This window comes from Scophthalmus maximus, chromosome 4, assembly GCF_022379125.1.
Source record: "Scophthalmus maximus strain ysfricsl-2021 chromosome 4, ASM2237912v1, whole genome shotgun sequence".
Taxonomy (NCBI): Eukaryota; Metazoa; Chordata; class Actinopteri; order Pleuronectiformes; family Scophthalmidae; genus Scophthalmus; species Scophthalmus maximus.
The window spans coordinates 6083917-6104875 of NC_061518.1; the positions used below are offsets into that span (position 1 = coordinate 6083917).

General features: G+C 40.9%; 1 long non-coding RNA gene across 4 annotated transcripts in view; it reads right to left on the minus strand.

Annotated features, from left to right (window-relative positions):
• The window catches only part of LOC118302218, a 119430-nt gene that overhangs the window by 32128 nt on the left and 66343 nt on the right, over nt 1–20959 (minus strand). Inside the window, exon 1 of one of the 4 annotated variants that reach the window (XR_007030575.1) lies at nt 4558–4582. The exons of the other annotated variants lie outside the window; for them this stretch is intronic. This is a non-coding gene — a long non-coding RNA (uncharacterized LOC118302218). Of the gene's footprint in view, nt 1–4557; nt 4583–20959 lie in introns of those variants that run through there. 4 annotated transcript variants of the gene reach the window in all.

Genomic DNA, 20959 nt, shown 5'->3' on the forward strand with positions numbered 1-20959 from the left:
ACCTTTAAATTGTGACGTAGGTGTGAAAGTTCTTTTCTTCTTTCACTTCCTTGGAGCAAAAACAATGACTTGGCTTCCTGGTTTTTAAAGTGAGAAACCATATGAGAACCTGCGGGCTGAATCACAAATAACACAAATGATATTCTAGGGCACATATGTAGTCCTGTATGTTTGTGAAATCACGTATGGATTTTGATCTCTCAGCATTCTGTATAGCTGGAATTGGTTAGCAGGCATAACTCTGAATATCCATACATGCAGAAATAATAAGTTTATATATAGAAAAAAATACTGTTAGGAATTAGTGATCTCACGGTTAAATAGATCTGTTTAGCAATTTTTAAAGTTGGAGCTCTTTCTGTGGGCTGACATGCTTTGATGTCTCCCTTCTTTAAACCTAAATACCTTGAACTCCTCGAGGGATAAATAAGTTGTTGGATTTTCTTTTTTTCAGCTCTCTCCTCTCGTGCTGCCATAGAGGATACATTACATACAGATCTAGTTCTACTTCCTCTCATCATAATAATATGCTTTGCATGGCTTTTCCACTTCATCTAGAATCGCGGTAATCCCTGTGCTTCTGTGTAATTATCTCTCCTCTAGGCTGATCTCGGTGCTCTTCACCTGCTCAGCCTAGGCACATTAACCCCCACTTTTATCTTTGACTCTTAAAGCTGCTGCCAAGGGTCCTCCCAACTCACCCCACAACTTTTCCCTTTGCATCCCCAACATACACCCTCTCTCTCTCTATCTCCCCCATGTTTCTCACTTTATCCTTCAAGAGGAATGTGATTAGCAGAGAGAAGGAAAGAAACGGTGCTTCATGGCAAATTGTATTGCGGGTATATCCCTCATTAATTTCGAAACAGTTCTAATAAGTGGAATGAAAAGAAAATAATGGAAATATAATTTGCTAAATTGACAAGGACTTACTGGGTACCTGAGGGAACGAAGGCTGTTCTTTTCTTTTGCACATATTATCATAGAATTCCGGCCTATCCTTGTGCCTGACACTAACCATTACTCAAAGAGAAGATTTCCTCTATTTCAAAGCCTTTAAATGAGTCCTGCTTTTATCCTTTGGCAATGTGTTTTGTTGTTGTTTTTTCTTTCCAAAATATCAAGAAATTAAATGATGGACGAATTGAGAACTGTGACACGTTTTGAATTAGGAATAATTCATTCTGAAAGTAGATTTGTTCAGTAAGTCAGGGGTAAGTCTTCCTTAAAATAGGTGGAATGTAATTCAAATCACAACTTCAAGAACACTACATAAGTTTTTATGCAGGAAAAAAATGTAAATGTCTGAAATGTGACATATAAATCCCATAAGTGTTTTGTAGAAATTATGTATAGATCATATTTATCTATTTAGCGTTTCAAGAGGTTTCAGTTGCAGAAATGACTGAAACAAGTAACCTTTTCCGAAGGCGAAAACTGTGTTTGTGTCTTTTCTTATTATCCATCATATTGTTCAAATGGCTTTTATACCTTCAAACACCGGAGCATAATTTAATGGCCTTCAAAGCCTTTTGCATTACTTAGTGGTTGAATAATGTCATTCTGCAGGGTGACAGTATGACTGTAATGGTGCCTGGGGGATGGAGTCAGCACTGACTAGCTCGACTGGAGGCGGAAAGTCTCCAGAGAGAGATGGAGTCTGAACTCAGACCCCTCAGAGGCATTTGTCTATATTGAGTAGGAAATATGCATCTGATTCTGACTAAACTTGCTTGAATTATTGAGTACTTAAAAAGTACTGCTGGCTGTTTTCTGCTGCTTTAAGAGACGGGCGGACATAGGGAACAAAAATTACTGATTGATGGCAACTGTACTTGTTATTTCCCTTTAAAAACCAACCGGACCAAACTTAAAGAACACTAATCACTCAATGTGCTCCTCACGGCCTCAATTGCTGAATCTAAGAATATGACGCTTGACAAAGCAGTTTTTTACTGGAAGTCTCCACAAAGTGTCTATGTCTACATTACAGATTATTGGACATGTTTTTTCCAAGCCGAAAGACTTCAGTGTCTTGGCTGTAGAATTTAGCATTTGCCACAGCGTTTGCCTGTTGTTGAACATGTTCAACAAACGTGTGTCTGTGTTTATTACAACGTGGTTAAAACTTTCCAACAGACTCATGCACCACTGGGGTGAAAAAGGTGTCTCCGCAGGGACAGCACAAAGGGCAGAGGTGTTCATTATTCCACAGATCAGCGATGTCAGCGGAATTCTCTCATTGCTTCTAATTGTCTCTTTTGGGGCGTTCAGCCCATCATTATGGGAACACGTACTTAGCTAGTGTTGATGTTGTTTCGCTGAAGTGTTTCAGGAAATTTTCAAATGTTTTAAAGTCTGATCATTAAATAGGGGGATCGCATTTCGCTCATTCATGAAGAAAGAAAGATTCCAGACAACTTGCATAATGAATCGAGTGGAGACTCTGCTGGATTATTCTTGCCATTTTTCTATCAAGAATATTATTCCTTTTCTTTTCATGTGATGAAAAGTAGTTGTTCAATAATGCTTCTCTGCTTCCATCTGCCAAGGCTGAACAAGTAGAGAGGAAGAAGCTCAAAACTGTGCATCATTGACTGATGGACCAACAGGATGCTGCACCACGAAACAATGAGCTGCATGATCATTGCTGTGTCACAGGTTTTTGGTTAAGATGGGAAATGTATGGTGTAGATTCAGAGGGTATAGGAAGAGAACATCTAGGCAGAGAACAAGTGGAAAAGACTTGAGAGACCAGCTGGATGAGCGTGGAGACCAAAGCCAGGCTGGGGAACTCCCAATGGAACAAAGTTCTGTGCCGGTCCAGCTCGGAGCTTGGCGCCGACTGGACGGGACGCCCAACATCTCTGAGGCTGCCAGTAGAAGACGTTGGGAGAAGTCACGAGTAACCCATATGCTCTCTAGACAGAAATGGCTTGCATACACATAGGTAGGCGAGGCTTACTATGCAAGTAAAAGGCATTCACTGCAGTGAAGGAACAGATTGTTGCATATACTCTAATGGGTACCCAAATACAGTTTCAAAAAACCAAGATGGCCAAAATTCTCAACTGGAGGCTTCACAACAGCAGCTGACAAATCAATGTCATGTCATGGTGGGACTTGGGTAGAATATAAGTTTTTCATACTTAATTGAATACTTTATTTCATTTATACTCTGAGATTTTGTTTTTCTATTTTGTTACAAACTTCTGTGTGTGTTGATTTGCCTCATATTCACTACAGTTTCAGGTAATAACCACTGGTACTCCTGCCAAAAAAAGAAAGAAGCAAAAACACCCCTGGTCATTTACTTGTCATCAACTTGACTTGCTCGGATCATAGATAGAAACCGTTGTCTTCATCGCCAGGTAAACTGCTGAAATTGTGAAGTTATGGAGCCGGAGAGCACTCTCAGGGTGTGACACTTATTACAGAGTTGGTCTGTGTTTGGCGTTTTAACAGTCTTCACTGTCTGCTAGTTTCACAGCATAGTCCATTGCTCTTGCTTAAACCCATGACAGTTTTCATATTATGAACCAAATACTATTTAAAACATTATTTTATCACAATGCCATGTGTGCAGATCTCTAAATTTGACAAAGAAATATAAAATATATTGTAAATGACAGATTGTATCAATTCAGATGACTATTTTTTGGGGTTAAATGTGTTCTATTCATATAAAAGGGAATGGTAATACAAAAAAAAAGTGGCTGACAGAAACAAGATTTTGTTATTGCAATTTGTCCACAGCCCAACACTCTATCAATCGACTTGTCAACATAATTATTCCGCTGCCATCATTTTCAGATTCTAACAAACTGTTCACATTCAAAATTACTGACAGGCTATTTTTCCCCGTTTCAGCAGCACTGGGTTCGGCTGCTTGCTTAGTCATATTTCCCCTTGATGCATATCTGCAGCTTCAAAGGCATTCTTCTCAAACCATGCATTTGACAGAATCGTTTATGAAAATGTATGATTGCGTGCTTCTTCCTGCATTGAAATTACTCACATTGCTCATCCAGATAGTAAATATGACAATAATGTGAAAAGTAAGCGTCAATAGCCTCTGGTCTATTACAGGAAAAGACCATTCGACACTTGTGTCGAGTACTGCCACTTGATGCACACTAAAGGTTACTTTTTCCTCAGCAAGGTCAATCAGCAGACAGCATCCTTTCAACTGCCATGAACAGATCATATATATCCCCCAAAAAAGCAAAATCTTTTTAAAAGAGGCCGCTTGGTCCCGTTTAAAGAGGGTGGTCATCCCATACTGTCAGGACCCCTTTACTTTCTACAACACTAAGTGACCCGTATCGTATTTTTTCAACAGGCAGGGTCATTTGATGGACTTCCAAAGTTCTCTGCTGCATTGGAAGTTGCAGTACAGTGAAGCATTCCATAGCCGGTTGACACAGCACCATGATGATGAAGTCAGCGTTTTTCTGTTATTTCCCTTACCGAGCTCGAACCTGTCGTATACGACAGGACATGCGTCATGTTATGAGAGTCCTCGTAACATTTGATCAGTTTATGCCACCACCTCACGGTTTTGTTTTGACCAGATGCTTACACTTGCGCCGTACCAAGCGAGGGCTTTCTGTGCGACCGTGGCCCCTTTCAGAAGATTTGTAGTGCGGCCTGGAACAGAGAAGTACGATACAAATACGCAAAACTTACACAATCTGTCATGTCATAGAAATATTAAGAGGTACAATTTTGTACATTCATAACGTTGTAATATAACTGTAATAAAAGCTAATGATAACTATTCACTTAGTAACTCAAGACCACAGTACTTCTGACTTTATCAGCTGGGGGAGATGTGCTGCCGTACAACAGCTCTTATTTATTTGACATGAATGAACAGAAACATTGTGACCACCTCACTTTTAGACAAACATCCTGGCTCCAATTCTCGATTGACTTCACAATCCTTCTGCTCAGTGTGTCCTGTGCAGTTGCTTGTCCTCGACTGTGGCAGATAGCCCGTTGTCTTTACCACTTATCTTGTGCTCTAAATGATTTGTCGAACGGCTTGATGTTTTTCCGTTGCCGTTATGTGGCGACCTTGAGTGTTTTGAAAGATACTGTATCCAACAAATGAATAAATCCATTATCTGTGAGGACGAGATACACACTGTGAAGACTGGACATTGTTTGAGGCCCTTAGAATCGGGGTCATATATCAAGGTCTAATGTACGTTTGTAGAATGATACATTTCTTTATACAATCTGATTTGACAAATATGTACATGTAAATATGTATTTAAATTTCGGGGTTATGTGCTGATGATCGTTACAAAGTAGCCCTTTACCATGCATCAAAACTGGAGCTAAAAGAAATTACAATTCAGATTTTTACTTTAAAAGATAATGGTTGTCAAGTGGACTTGGGGCTAATAGCCAACCATGTCCTCTTTGCAGTCTCATTTTCATCTTTGTGTAACTTCTTTTTTCACTTTCTCCTCTAAAAATCTCCTTCGATCAGACCGCTTCTCTCCATCACTTAACATATCCCCTCCCTCCACTTACTCCTCTCTGCAAATCGACGCCTGTTCTCATAACATCCTGCAAGAAAAAGGAGAGAAAAGAAGAAGAGAAGAAAAACCACAGTCAGCGCCTCTCTTCCTGTCACACCCATTGAAACATCGCTCATCTGTCTGCCCAGAAAATGAGCTGTCAGGATGGAGAAAAGCCACTTGTCTAGGGATCATATTTATGTAAGAGTTGTGTCGGCTTCCAATTTCACGTAGGCGCAACATTTTTCACCTTCACACTCCACTCCAGGAAATTCATGTATTTTCACCGCGTGATTGCAAATTGCTCCTGCACTCCGCGTCCCTCCCTCTTATTTCTGCTGCCCCTGATGGATCAAGTCTGTGTTACCGGCAGCTGCATTTTCTGCACAGATCAATGGCAGCATATGCATTGCTGATCACAGATGACTATGAATATTTGATGCTGCAATATTGTTGTGTTGGGAACACACACATCTCAAGCAGTCTTCACTCGACACACGCACCTCAGCCGTTTTATTACAAAAGACAGTCACGTGTTCACGAGAAGGACGCGTGAAGAGGTTTTGGATGACAGATGCAAGTCATATTACTAGACACCTTGTTTGATTAAATAAACTCTCTTAAGACTCCGACAGCCTGTTGAAAGGTAGTTTGGAAACCAGATCAATCAGCGAGCTCATATTCACATTCACAGACGGGCGTGGCCCCCCCACCTAACTGACATGATGACCGTGCGTCTCTTTTGGGTCATATTCATACTCTTCTACTTCTTCTTCGGATTGAATCGTTTACGTCCATGCATGGCGCGTCACGTTAAATATCGCTGCCACAATGAATTGTGGGGCGTCTATATCTCCTTTCCTTTCGCATAGGAAGCTCCAGTGTACCCTATGCTAAAGGTGGTAGGAAAGGAAGCATTGAAGCTCCTTTCCTATGCGTTTAGAGAATCTGAACAGCTCTTATCATGGCTGCTGATCAAATACTTCCGGGTGACTTCAAGATTTTGGAAACTTCCTAAGCCAATTTGAAAAATCACCCCTGGTCGGGAAAGTGAAAGTGAAGCCAGAAAACTGTATCCTCTCAAAGGACCAGCAGGGAGTGACTTCACTGGCTGCTCATATTAAACGTCCTTCTGCGCAGTGCCTCTGCAGTGGCATTCTCTAATCCCTAATATTTATGAAAAGGAGAACTCAACATGAATTTCTAAACTGTAATCAGTCTAATCTTTAATGTGGCTATAGGAACACTTGTATCCAGTTGTATTCCTTTTAAACTCGCTGATCAAGTTGATCAGTTTGACAAGTTCTCATACGCACAGCCCTGGGTACGTTTTACCTGCCGTCTTGTTGCATTTAGCTCCATAATGACAGGAGTGTGTTGCAGGGGGCTTACAAGTGGACCCTTGTTAGTTTGTCACCTTCATGCACAATTAGCTCCTGTATCATGGGCGCAACATCTGACAAGTGGAGACCGCTGGAGGAGAGCCTGACAGGTGGTGCATCCCTGGAGGGAGGTGTTTGCAGAGGGGCACAACTGCTCCAGTTGGCCTTTAAATTAAAGATAATTCATCCTTAATTTGGATTAGCGTTACTATTTACTTATCAGTGTTTTATTGACAACTATCGACAATGAATTTTGTTTCTGTCGTAGTTCAAATGATGTGGGCTTTTTGTTTTTAAATCAAGACAATAATAATTGTAATTTTGGGGAAGTGTGCACACACAGAGAGAGATCACTTAGAGGAGCATTTTTAAAAACTGATGATGAGGTGTCTCATCAGTATCGTTCACGAAGGAGCTCCAGCAAATCTCATGGTCAGCTAATAAATAAAAGTGAGCTAACCATTTTTGTTATCTTTGTTAAAACGAAGAAGAGTTCAAATTTTACTAGGTATACCAGACGCTGCCAATTTCACTCAAAGCCCCAGTTTGTAATTTTTGTACTTTCTGGCGGCATCTGGTGGTAAAGATGCAAACCGCAACCAACTGAGCAACCGACAGGGGGACAACTTATGATGGCGCACCGCTAATTTCACTTTTCCAGTTTCCTGCAGCACTGGAAATTCAACGCGAATGCAACGTATTCCGGACCTTTTTCTCCAACCTAATGCTGCGTTCCATTAAACCTCAGAATTCGGACACCGGAAGTGATTTTTTTTTCCGACCTCCCGAGTCGCAGTGGAACCGGAACGCAGCACGACACGACGTAGCAAACTTGGAGACTCACACAGGAGGTCGGGTCCTCCTAATGTTACCATATTTAACTCATTCAAAGTTGACGAAAAAACATCGGTTCTTTGTTGCAGGTGATGACACACATATGAACACACAGCTATGGACAACATATTCAATTTCTGTGAATATGTTCTTCCTAATATTACACACTGTAGCTTTAAGGTACAGAAAAGCTGCAATGAAATTCTGTCTGAGGATCTGTGTCCTCAACAAAACCAAGAGCACGAGAAGTGACACACAATATTCCTGGTGGCCCACTCTCAAAAAAACTAAAAACAACAACAACAACAACCCAATGGGTCAGCGATGACGAATCGCATCACCGGAATAGTCATAACAAAACGTTGTGCTTGTGAAGTGTACTGCGAGTTTGTGTGCTCGTGAGAAAAGCAAATGACTGGGTCGCATGAGAGTAACTGTACTGCTACCACACTTTGATGGAGTGCTTTGTCACCCACCCCCCCCCTCCAAACACCCCCCTAGCAACCATATCTCATTTGCTTGTAAGCTGTTTCTATCAAAGCAGCTCAGCGTGACACTGTTGTATGTGTCCGCTGGGACCCCACACAAACGGTTACTGGTGTGAATAGTGCAGCCGGAGTGGGCAGTGCTGGTGTGTTATGGTGCGGCTCGAAACGCCAGTCAGTGTATTAGTGGGAGCCCTGCACCACGGGACGCTGAACCACCGTGGCAGTGAACCGAACGGGCTTTGAAGGTGGCGCTGCGTATCGCATTGGAACCATTTCAAAGGCTCTCTCTGTCCGTCCATGCATTTATATGCACCTGATGTGTATTCATAATTCATTTTTGTACAAATTTATCAGTCTCACATTTTTAGTTATCAGACCAACGTGATACTGGACACATGAATGGGTTTTTCTTTTTTGTTTTTTTTAGCTGTAAAAGTCAAACAGATTGACATTTTAATGTAACAGTTTCTTATCAAATGTCAAAAAAATGTTCTGGGCTGAACATGGCTTTTAAAAAAAAAAGCCGCCCAGTGTTTCAAACCATGTTGGAACTTGCAAGGGTAATGCTGACATAGTCGACTGTTTGGGACCTTTCTACAACAAACGTTCTCTTATGGAGAACCTGCTACGTATGAACACCATTATTGGTAGGGGTGGCAGTGTGTTGCTCTTGAATTGTTGGACATTTTATGTAATAGCCACATAAATATTCATGGTACTAATTACATAGAAGTACAACTCATTTGAACGTTCGCTTACATTACACTTCTAACTAAAGTTACATCACCACTTAGAGACCGTCTTGCCTCCAGAACACGGGCTTCATGCTTTACTTGGGCTGGAGCCAATGGCCCGCACTGATCCGGCTCGGGACCACCATGGTCCTCCACCACACTGGTGCCCGTTTCAAAGGATCCGCTTCAACAACCTTGGGAATCTGTGTCCCTCTCCCTTTTCTTGAGGCCTGAGTGAAATCTAACAATTTAAACAAGATTTTATCAAGCGTATTTTCCATGAACTATAAATGAGACAAGCATTTAGGTGTTTTTGTCACTTTACATTTGATCTTAACCTTTTTGCTGGTGATTTGTATTGATAACAGTGGGCTATCCAGTATCCTAGACTGGGTTTATAGCTCATAAATATAGCTGTGCACTGTCTTAAAGTTTTCCTTTTTTTGAATAATGTGATAAGGGTTGTTTTTTCTTTTTCCTTAATGTGACACCAAGGCGCAGTAACAAGGAAAATCATTAGAGATCAACTGAGCCCAAATGTATCTAAAATCTGATTATGGAAAAAGGGGAAGGCTTTTTTTGCGAGAATATTTAAACTCAGACTAAAGAGCTTTGTCCAGTTCTGTTTTATGTTTAGGGGAGAAAGATCACAGAGTTCTCTGTACAGCAGCGGGATTCAAAGACAGTAAATAGACATTAAAATTGAGTGCATTTTCAGATAACACGCGTGTGATCACAGAGTCTCTGGGACGTAATAATGGGACCCGTTTAAACGCTGTAAAAGTCAAATGATCGGTCCTCTCCTCTTCTGACAAAAGCCAGCGCAGGAACTTTGATCATGTCGAATATTTTAAAGCAGTAATTATGAAGCCTTATCATTAATAGTCTGTAAGAGAGCAAAAATCTTTTCAACCAAAAGTTTCAATTATTTTATTATGTGTAGAAGAATATGATACATGTAATGAAACATAGCCGCGGCGATAGTCCTCGATGGACGTTTGCAGCACAACTCTGCATCTTACCGACAAAAACGCCCAATACTGTGGAAGCCTGCTCGGTAAACAGTGGTCTGAAGAACATGGGCTACAGCCTCCAACGTCTAGACTTAACACCACTGTGACACGGACAAGAGCACAGTGGGATAGAGACGAGCTGAGGCGGGAAGACAGACAGAGGCCAGGAGACAGAGATTAGAAACAGGACAGCAAAGACAGATGCAGTTGTGGGGGGGTGGGGGGTTAATCCTGTCTGTGAGTGAGTGATCATGTCCATCCACCCAGCTGTGGCGCCATCAGGGGCCACAGGGCTTGCTGGAAGTCTGATGAGGCGTCACCGCTGCCTGCTGCAGGAGCAGATCTCTCTCTCTCGACAGTTGCTGTCAGCAAGCGCGACAAACAGCCAGGTAGGAGGGGAGAGAGAGAGAGAGAGAGAGAGAGAGGGAGGGAGGAAAAAAGAGAGACGGGCAGTCAGAAGGCTAGAAAGAACATTTATTTTATTTCATATCTTAGGGGATTATTCTACAAATGTTCAGTTTGAATCGAGGCTCTTTCTCCCCCCCCCCCCCCCCCCCCCCTCTCTCTTTGAGGAGCAACATGAGGGGAAAATTGGCTTTTCATAATGAGATAATTATGGTTGGTGTGATTAATTGCGGAGTGAGGTTATCTGCATCGCGCCAACATGGGCATTAATGAGAGACCGTCACAGCAGGAAATCACACTTCACCTTTAACCTGCCCGGTACAGTGAGAGTGCCACAACTAATACTTTTAAAACCTAAAACTTGGAACATCTGTCATAATCATTCTATGCTTTCACGTCAGCACGTTACCAATATTTTTGCAAGGTTAAGCAAGAGCCTGTGATGACAGAACAACTAGAGGGATATCTCTATCTGTTTGTCATGAATAAACTGTAAATGACATCAATAGTGTAACAGGAGCTAAATCAGGCCATATACAAACAGTCTGTCCAAAGTACAATAAAAGGGTAAAGAAGAATATATAATTCTGACAATTATTGCCCTGGGTGGATCACAATTGGCTTTCTCCAGACAGATGAAAAACAAGGAAACAATGTAAAAGAATAGGAATGAGAATATAATGGAAAACATAATAATATGCTTTATTTTATATAGCACCTTTATGAACAGGTTTTACAAAGTGCTTTCACAGTCAAAGCAGACAAAGGAAGTGGCTCATTGAGTTTATGTCCATTGATAACATTGAACACACAAGAAGCTAACTGCTGATCTGAGTGTGCAGTGCCCGACAGGGTGAGGCGCACGAGCATTCACACAATCAGGAGGCCCAATTTTTGCTTTATTATCCAACTGTTTTTGAAAATGAACCCAAGAATGAAATTGCATAACGTTGTGACGTCCCAAATTCTCCCACAGCCTTTTGATTTTGCTCAAGAGGTATGTGTGTTTGGTTTTTTTTGCATGGCCAATGTTATCTCAATAGTAAACATGGCAACTATACAGCGACTAAAACCATTTAGTTTGTGCTGGGGTTATGGTTGTAATGGTTGAATATTAATAAAACATAGCAACATCAATTGTTGATGTGAGACATGCATTACACTGTTACCTTTTCACACTACTTCGAAAGAGAATATACATCCTACACATCTACTGAACATAGGCCCTGGGTAAGAATATTTATCCACTATTCCCTTTATTATGCCATTATGATGTCTGACTGTTCATTTTTCTTGCCCTGCTGATCTTTACCCTTCATTTATACCATCTATACTGTGACACTTTTATTCCTGTACAATAATGTTTGATCAGTAAGAAACAAAGAAAGGTTACACTGTAATGTCATATAGTCACAGTTCCCCTTATTCTCTCCCTCCCTGTCCGATCATTTATCCATCTCTCCCTGAGCCCTTGAGAAAGCTCCATTTCTGTCTGTGCCGGGACATCGTTCTGCACAGTTTCACTAACACATCCTGAAAACGTACACATAAATGCCATCAGTGCCCACACGCAGCCAGATTGCCCCTGTCAAGCAAACGCACTCAGCCCGGCCCCTCTCGCTTACTAGATGCAAAGCAGACTTGAAACGTGAAATGATTCCGGGATATTGCAACCCATAGGAGACACCACCTCATGAAATCTTAAAAAGGAGATGTGTTATAGTCTTGGCGCAGACAACATTTCAGTTAACATTCAACTGAAAACAGTTTTTCCGTGTAGTATACACACAGGAGTGTATCAAGACCTTTCTTAGTCGGAGTTTTGCAGGTTTGAAAGTGAAGCATTTACCAGAGTAATGGGCATGAGTGTCAGTTGACAGGGTGGTTTTTCACCAGGGAATTGATGTTATTTTTATTTCTTTTTCGTCGTCAGAAAAAGGTTTATGTTGCCTTCCCGCGAAGCACATTTCTGTTCCCCGTTGTTTTAACGGGGCGCTTCATCTGAAAGTATATATAGTTATAATAGCGTTGTGTTCCCTCGCTCTCCACAGGTCAGTGGTCACATTGGCTTCACACACTTGCATGCGCAGACAGACAATTGCAATAACGCAATTCCACGGTAATGCAACACAGTATACAAATGCATAAACAGATCATTAGTTTTCCCTCCGTCTCACGTGGAGGTGCAGTGTTCTCCCCCTCATGTCTTCCTTTCCAGGTCAGTGGAAGAGGGCCACCCCACATAACCGTCTCTCGCTCATTAATTAGGTGAGATGGCACCTTCCTCCACAGGATCAATGACTGTGTCTAATACAGTCATTGACCTAAAACCCTCTCAACTTCACCCCCTTTGTGCGCCCACCAGCCCCCTCCGACGGGGAGGATGTCAGCCTGTCAGAAACACTGCTCCTACCTTTCCATGGGGAGATGACATCATATTGGCACGAACCAATGTGGAGCTATAAAAAGGGCTGGATTGCAGATGGCCGACCATCTATGTCTCCTGTGATAGAAATAGACATCTACCTCATTATTCTAGCTCTTCGTTTTGAATCGGTTCTCTTCTTGTGGCTGGAACATCTTCCCACATTTTCTTCACTATTTGAAAGCGACTGTCATTCTCCTATTCTCTCACTACGTCGTAAATTGTCATTTCTCTTTCTGTCTTTACTCAAAGTACAATCCAATTTAGGACTTGCTATCACCTCTTCATCTTTGACATACACTACAGCGGCCAAATTATGCTTTTCTGGTTTTTCCCTTTTCCTTTAAGCCAAGTTTTGGCCAGATTTTTTGCTCGCCGTTGAATTTTGGAACTCGCTGACAAAAGTCCCAGATTTGAGCCAAATGGGAACTCGATCGGTAGTCACCAATTGCTATGTGCGAACTCGTAAAAGACACGATTCGAGAGGCTAACAGTACTGGAAATATAGTCATAGTGGGAAACAACTCCAATCAGAGCAAAGGAAAGGGTGAGATTTTTTTTAAAAAAAAGGAAAAAGTGTCAACTGTGAGCAGGATGATCTTTCGGATTAATATGAATGGCACTTATGGGGCCAACATTGTAGCAATATTATTTGTATATGTGTGTGTGGAAAGAACTGTAACTTTCTCTCGGACGAGACCTCACGATATTACAGAAAAAACCAACAGACAAACAATGCATATAGTATATATTCTAATTAAGACCTATATTAAAATTATGAACTTGTAAAATGGCCAAAATTTGGGAAGTGTAATCTTTTTTTTTAATTCCTTTTTCAACTTATCTCTTCTTCCTCTTTGTATCCTTCCCATTCTACCTGCATGCAGCGCCGACATAGCCAAGTGGACATGTTGAGTTATTGTGCTGAGGGCGATGGTACTCTGCTGTGCTTCGCAGATGATCATTTCCCAATTCCACAGCCGAGGAGCGCAGACCTGCAGTAATTGCGGCAATGCATCCAGCAGCCAGTCCTTATCTGATGCCCTGACGAGAATAGGCCCCGTTTTATTGGTCTCACACCCTATGTAATTCAGTAGAGCTTGCATCATTTCCTGCTGAAGAGATGACCATGATGGTGTCACCCTGGGGTGCTTGATGCTGATTGGACGCAGTGTGGCCCCGAGCAAATAAATCACTTCTCCTCTGTTCAGAGTGGAAACATAAGCCCTATGGGTGACCAACCAGTCTCATCACTGAGACACACACATGCACAGTTGCTTAGCACAAACAATTACAGCCTTGATTCCCTAAGCACTAATCGGAGCCAACACAAGGCACACAGCATACTGGTGAGATCATAATTAAAACCTCTCTCTTGGCATATTATGTGGCATATCCCAGAAGGAAGACTGTGACTGTAAATATATATTACACTAAACCACCACAGCCCCAAGGAGCTCTGCTGCAAACTCAAACCAGTATGCAATGGTTTTGATTCTCAGAAATCATAGACAGACATCAGGTTTTGCTTTTCATATTCCAGCATAGCAAAGCAAGATATATATATATATATATATATACACACACACACACACACACACACACACACACACACACACATATATATATACACACACACAAATATATAACTATAAAATGTGTTCTTTTTGAATCTACTAGCCATCTTGTACCAAATTGAACAGCTTTGTGATATGTGTCTGAGTCTGTGAATTCAGAATACCATCAACTTCCTCCAGACCGTCTCCTTTTGGATTGTGACTGTATATACAGTTCACCTAATCATGCCATCTACAATAACCCCACCTGTTCAACTTGATTTTAAGTCTTTTTATAGATAAGTTTCTATTGTCCATTAATTTTGCTTTCATTCTTTTAGAGTACATTTTCAACAAAGAAATCCATTATGCAATGATGTGTTTTCCAGTATGCTAGAAATAAATGTGTTTTGTGTCTGCTGTAACCTGCTTCCAGAGGAATTTTAAAAATCCTCTTCAAATCATCTACACATATATCTAGTCCAGGCATACTAGAGTACAATAAAATTCTTAAATATGATGTTTGCAATATTTCCCAAAGGAATCGAAACCCTGTTATCACGCTTCTTGATATTTCTTCCTTATTACATTAAGAAAAGTACAATGTTTGAAGCCTAAATTGGCACTTTGTTCCCAAAGAAGACTCAGGTGTTAATCACCAAACAATCATACTTCTTCCCACCCAAATGTTTGACTACAGCCAACTGAAGAAGTGCACACCTCCAAGCTCCGGTTAAGATAAAATCTGTTGAATTAAAAATGTCCTTAGGAAAATTGACATCAGCAATTATGACTGCAATACATTGTTTTTTATTCGATAACAACAGTCAGTCAATTTTGTCATTTTACCATGGCAAAGATCTTTCCATCAATTTTTAAGACAATGTTCACCTGAATAAACAAACAAAAACATTGTAAACAGTAAACAGGACAATGTAAGACAGATTTTTTTAAAGGACGCTGAAAGATCAGAAATGCATTTTCCTAGATTTGCCGTAAAAGTCCACAACTGTCCTTTTCCTCATTAACAGTTCATTCAAACTGTCTCTATTGAAATTGCATTTGACAAAGTACGATAGAGAATACATGAAACCACCTGACCCTAACCCTGACACACTGTGAGCTGTGACTGCAATTGTTAAAGCGAATGACGGTATGTGAAAAGAAGTTTTAACAACTTTAGTAAGACAGACGCTCCGTAGTTCCAACCAAGTACAACTGCACTGTGGTTACTCATTGTAAACGGTTGGTTTCATTGGCATTATATTTGACATGTAGAAACGTTTTCTATGCACGTTTGGCCATTTTTGGTTTATGTATGTATATATGTACATACAAATGAATACAATCAATTACTGCATCAATGACCATTTCTTTTGTCCATCAGTATTATGTACATCAGCTAACATGCTGTTTCCTCAAGTCGATGTTCAAGTCAGGTTATTCTTGATTTGATGTAATTCCTTTCGACACGGGTTGATGAGGTGAAACGCGAGACAGTAGACAGACTTCAATTAAGTTCAAACCAGTGGGCTATTTGTTACTTCTTTTGTACTTGCTTACCCACTGGTGCAGCATTACGTTGCAACACAAAGACGTATGCAATCAAAGCTTTTACCAATTGTTAATAATACCACTTTCACACCAAAATTAGAGTGTAGACCTGGGTTTTTTAAATACGGGTCGACCCGTGTTTAATCAGCAATTGGCCCCTTTCACACTGCAAGCAGACCAGGGTCTGATGATCGTGTAGTGACAGTTGGTGGCCATAGATGGCGGTAGAGAGTGGCGCCCGTTGTAAAACAAAGAAGAAGAACTGTGAGCCGGTGGTCAACGTTACCTTGTATCTTGTACTTGTCACTCTCTCAAAGTTTACAACCTCAGCGCAGTGTTGCGAGCCGAGCCTGGCCCTATAAGCAGGTGGCCATATGGGTCTTGAAGTGTGTGTGTACGAGATAAGAAGAAGGTTGGCGCTGTACGTAGCTGCAGCCACAAGGAGAATGGGCTCCCACATCATCCATGTTACCGACAGTTTATGGCCACTGTGTAATGAGAGGCCGCCTGATGAGGCCGTGTATGTCCGCCGAAGGGTTGAAATAAAGTGCCCCGTTCTAAACCTCATCGATGATCTGGATTGTGTTAGTTGGAACCACCAACGGGATAAAGCTAGGCCAAGCGAGCTAGCTACATGCGAGGTGTCTTTACTACAGCTGGTGAGGTAACAGCAGTTACCGACGGAGGAATCAAGCCTTCGTTGCCTCCGTCCTCGGACAAATTAGGGGTTCACCCGGGTTGACGTTCACATCAATGCCGATTGGAGGTGAAGCCGATTATTACCCGGGTCTATTGCAGAGTTATTTGACCCGGGGCTGAATGCCGATTAAACGTTTTCACACTGCAGAAAAGGCCGGGTGTTAGCGGATTTAAATGGGTTTTTTGGCCAGTGTGAAAGGGGCTTAAGAGCAACAAATTAGAACATTTTGCTGGGACATCACTTAATTGTTCAGGTGTCTGTGAGGTCCAGACTTGTTCAGGAGGAGACAAGCAAAGGCAAGTAACAAACCCATATCTAATCAATGTAGAACGGAACCTTCAAGGATAATTACATGACGGAAAAAAAACAGACATGAAATGGTAAATAATGGAGGAAGGTCCACTGCTTCTACATTATTATCTGCCAGTTTACAGTTGTTGGTGAATTTTTTTTTTTTTAGCTTACAACATCAACATGATCAGAGAGGAAAGCTTTCTGTATGTACCATCAATTCATTCATATTTATAAATAAGTGCTGTGTGTCTGGGGACGTTATATTGACTTGCATTGCATTCATGTCCCAGAGACCCTCCCCTAAATCAGCTCAACTTTTCCAAGGGTCATTCAAGGATCAAATTTTTTATTACATTATATATTGTATTATGTACTTGTTGTTTTGTCTATGCAGTCATTTGTCTGTAGTTTTGATTTAACTATTGCTTGTTGTAATAGCCTTTGCTGTTTTTGCCATGTCTTTATTTTTTTATATTGATGAAAAAACACTTTGTTATTTGTCCTTGAAACTCATTCAGGTTAGCTGCATTTTTCTATTCCATTTTCACTTCAATCTTATTTGTATAGCGCCAAGTAACATACATTACCTGAAAGCACTTTACATAGTAAGGTCAAGACCATTTAACATCATAAAGAAACTCAACCGTTCCCATAATGTGCAAGCACTTGGTGACAGCTGTAATGATTCTTAAGGTTGTTCTTTTTCATCACTTATCTTTATTATTTTTAAAATTATTTTTCTTGTGTAAAGTCTTACACATTTTCTTGACTTTTCTTAATAGTCGCCATGAGTCAGTAATGACACATAAAAGCTACGTGGGGGTTTTGTTCATACCGGACCCTGACAGGCAAGCAGCCAGAGGGGTCCACCCAGAAGGAAATGTTAGTCTATTATTTTATGTTAAAATATATGCTGTCGTGAGAATTTTTGTATTTCTGGGTTTTTTTAATTCATGAATTTCCTTCATGGTTGGAGACTCCCTTGCCCTAATGCTGACCACTACATGCCAAACCCCTAACACTTACCACCCAAACATTAACCTAACTCTAAACTTCACCACTGACCCAAAAAGTCATCTTTTTCCCAACTGGGAACATGTGGGAAATTGGACAGGCCGTCCCCAATTAACAAGTCTGAAGTTTGTCCCCAATGGTAGCCTATGACAGAGGTATACACACACACACGCACACGCAGTATGTGCGTGGCAGAGAGAGAAAGGAAAGGGCAATGGAGGTAGAGCATAGTTGAACAGCTGCCCAAAATGCCTAAAGGATTAGACTGCTCTCTTTTGATCTCTCTCTCTCACAACATGTTCCGACGTTAAAACATCATTCCGTTGGATTGACTTAGGTTTTATCTGTGAGTTCGTCTTGTTAGAGCTTGTTTTTTTCATCTGATCGAAAAAGATTATCCCTGTATCTGAAGGGCTTATCATGGCTTGAAAGTGGCTAAAAACAAAAAATGCAATACAATTCAAAATAAATCACATAACAAGATATGAACATGCAATTACCATTCGTGCCTATAATAACTGAAATAGATAGTGAGATTAAACTGTTTGTTTTTTTCAATCTATAGTGCTGCATGGCACAGTGCTTTGAAGAGGTACACTGTGTAGAAGAAAATAATGCATAGCCCTGTTTGATTAAAAAAGGGGAAAAAGTAATTATTGTATTAATTCTTTTTCTAGAATATGATCATTTGTTGTCACTTGAGCTTGGCTTCCTTGAGCTCTACCAACCCTACAGAGTAGTGCAGCACTTAAATTGAACGTGTTCTGCTTTGACCAGCAAGGACCAACCCCCAACCCCTCAGGGTACAGTCACTACTTGGCCTTGGTACCCACCTAGCAAATGCCTTCCATCCATTCAGTCATTAATCCATCCATCGGTCCATTTTCGTCTCATTACCAGGTCCATGTCGGTTGCAGTGGCAGCGAGCTAATCAAGGCAGCCCAAACGTCAATTTCCGAGAATGTTCTCATCATCCTGGCGGATCCTGCAACCGTCCCTGGCCAAAAAGAATAGATAAACCCTCGAGGGTATTCTGGGTCTACCATGGGGTATCTTTGGAAATGGAGTTGTGCCAAGAAAAAAACGACAGTGAAGCATCCTGATCTTCTCTGTGTAAATTTAACTTAAAGCCCCAGTGTGTAATTTTTTCTTTCTTTTCCGGCAGCATCTGGTGGTAAAGTTGCAAACTGCTACCAACTGAGCACCCGTCAGGGGACACTTTATGGTTGCGCACCGCTAATTCCATTTCCTGTTCCCCGCAGCGCTGGAAATTCAATGCGAATGAGACGTATTCTGGACTGCTTTCTACAACCTAATGCTGAAGAGGTCAGGTCCCCCTAATGTAACTATAGTTTACTCATTCAAAGTTGATGGAAAAACATTGGTTCTTTATTGCAGGTGATTATATATATATGAATGAGTATACATATATGAACACATAGTTATGGACAATATATTCATTTCTGTGAATACGTTCTTCTAAATATTACACACTGTAGCTTTAAAGCTTGTGACCCTTTCTCCCCAGATGTTCTGTTATCTTTATAAATCTGGATGAGTATGGTACTAGGGGTTGCAGCTGTAAATTTGGCATTCCTATTTTAGACTTCAAGCCAGGCACACAAATAACTATCACCGAGAGATCAGTCCGCAACAAGGATGCACATTTTCCCCTTTTCCTGTTTGTGATATTCATGGGCAGGGCATTAAGTGGCCACTGAATTTTGGCTAGGACCTGTGAGTCATCTTACAAAGGCATGTCTGCAGATAAAGTTGCCATTCTGGTTTTGTCAAACAATGATCTGTTGTGTAATAGTGATCGGTATCTCTTTTCGTGAGACCTCCACAGACAGACAGTTAATGATTGGCGGATTTTGAAAGGGAGAGAGGGTGAGAGATAGCGTGAAGGAAAGCCACAAGAAGGAGACTTAGACAGAAAATGCCTTCAACAAAACATGAAATGAAATAGAAGGTTGAACATCAGGTCACCGTTCTCAGTCATCAGCGGGGAGAAAGATCACTCTGACATCACCAAGCTAATGTCCTGCAGTTTCGTCTCTGTCAGTAGCACCCGAGATGAGTCTCTCATGTCGACTCTAAAAACCTTTTGTGAAGAGGGAGGGAGAGAATGAGTAAGAGAAGAGAAAATGGCGAGTGGGGAGCTGAGGTAGAGACAGATTAGACTTTGAGATAAAGGAAATGTGAAGGTGTAAAGATGTGAAGAAATGAAAAAAGGAAAAACACAACACAAACACAATAAGAGAAGATAAGAATAAAATCCATTATATTCACTTTAGAATAGAAAGCAAATTTGCAGTCGGTAGTTTTGACTTTGTGTAGGTTTACCAACAAATCGATCAAACAAACTTGATTTACAATACATACTATCAATATCAATCAATAATTCAAGAGAAAAAATTGAAAAATTGAATAAAAGCAATAAAGTAAAATGAAAACAGATTATACTAAATTGTTAAAAAAAATAGCACGTATACATATGGTAAGACACCATGGGTATTTGTTTGGTATCTTTTGCAGAGAACTAGATAAAATCAGATTTTACCTTAAAATGTTTTATGTTGCTCTTTATGTTAATAAGACTGCTGTGTAAAAACAGGACAGATGGATAAAATGGGTGTGGACGACTGCACAATCAATCTGTAAACATGCAGAACAGCTTTCGTTGTGTTCAGCATAAAAAATGGTGCTCTCTACTGTATGAGAATAGTTATCCTTAAACGTATCGGGAAGCGGCTTGCTCGGGTTTTATCCTTTTCAAATAAAGTGTGATCTCACTAGGTGGCCAAGGCAGTTGTGTAGTTTCAAAGAGGTAAGTGTGCCCTATTTCCGCTGAGCTTGGCCACTGTATTTTCCTCATCTCTACTCTCTGGGGGAATGTGGAGAGAGACCACAGTTTTGCCATTGTTCATTTTGTTTACCTCAGCGGGCTCAGCGTAGCCGAGGTGACTTTATTGACAGTGCTGCACAGAAAATAATAGCTTAGATCGAGGGAGTTATGTTAAGATATT